At 45.2% G+C, this 1,313-nt stretch overlaps 1 protein-coding gene across 4 annotated transcripts in view; it reads left to right on the top strand.

Annotated features, from left to right (window-relative positions):
• The window catches only part of NEXN (nexilin F-actin binding protein), a 39,643-nt gene that overhangs the window by 25,523 nt on the left and 12,807 nt on the right, over positions 1-1,313 (top strand). The window lies entirely within an intron of this gene.

Below are 1,313 nucleotides of genomic sequence, written 5' to 3'. Positions count from 1 at the left end.
AAAAAAGAATTGCATTAAATGAAAACCAAGTTTCTTAGAGAAATTTGCTATCAAGAGAGAAAGACTGGGCGGTGCCTGTGGCTCAGTAAGTAGGGAGAGTGCCGTGGCATCTCAGCTCACAGCAACCTCCCACTCCTGGGCTCAAGCGAGTCTCCTGCCTCAGCCTCCCAAGTAGCTGGGACCATAGGTGCCCGCCACAATGCCCAGCTATTTTTTGGTTGCAGCTGTCATTGTTGTGTGGCGGGCCCGGGCTGGATTCGAACCTGCCACCTTGGGTGTACGTGGCTGGCACCTTAGCCACTTGAGCCACAGGCGCCGAGCCTCTGTTTCATTTCTTGATCTTTCTTTTGTCTATCTTGTTCCAGATACTGAATTTGTTTTTATTTCTTCAAAGTGAGAATCTCTCAGCCTTCACAAATACTGTCTGAAGTGTGTTTCTCTCTCCTTAACCTATACTCAGCCAGCTTCTGTTTATAACCTTCCATCTCCTCTGAAAGCCTGGCCGGATAATAAACACCTTCTATGAATTCTTATAGCACTAATGCTGTACCATTAACACTATGGCTGTCTTCCTTACTTCGTGAGGCCTAGCCTTTGGTACAATACCTGTAGGGTGGCGCCTGTGGCTTAAGGGAGTAGGGCACCAGCCCCATATGCCGGAGGTGGTGAGTTCAAACCGAACTCCAGGCAAAAATTGCAAAAAAAAAAAAAAAAAAAAACCCAAATGAACCAAAAAAATGGTCTATAGAGACAGGAGTCTTGCTATGATGCTCAAGCTGGTCTCAAATTTCTGCCTCAAGTGATCCTCATTCCCCAACCTCCCAAAGTGTTTGGATTACAGGCCTGAGCCATTTTAATTGACTTCAGTGATACATAATCAGGTTTTCTTCTGTCTGGGTGAGCTTCACTTACGCTGACGTGATTATTTATTTGGCTTCATCACCCACTCCGGTGCTCAAATCAGAAACTTGGTAGCCTGAATCACTTCCATTTTCTCATTCATGCTTCACATCCAATCACTAAATCTCATTTATTCTCCCTCTTAAATCATTCTAAAAATCTTTCAGTTTTTCCCCATTTCCCACTGGTACTCCTATATCCAGGTTACTATTATCTCTTGCCTGGGGCCAACTTCTAATTAACTTGCTTTTTACCTGTAATCCATTTTTTCCCTCTTAGACCAGAAGTGATCTTTACAAAAATAAAAGGCCAGGCACAGTGGCTCACGCCTATAATCCTAGCACTCTGGGAGGCCAAGGCAGGAGGATTGCCTGAGCTCAGGTCCAGACCAGCCTGAGCAAGAGTGAGACCCC

The sequence above is a fragment of the Otolemur garnettii genome, unplaced genomic scaffold (assembly GCF_000181295.1).
Source record: "Otolemur garnettii isolate 467f Iridium unplaced genomic scaffold, OtoGar3 scaffold00010, whole genome shotgun sequence".
Classification (NCBI taxonomy): domain Eukaryota; kingdom Metazoa; phylum Chordata; class Mammalia; order Primates; family Galagidae; genus Otolemur; species Otolemur garnettii.
Note: the sequence above shows the minus strand (reverse complement) of the source record. Positions and strands in the feature narration are given on the sequence as shown.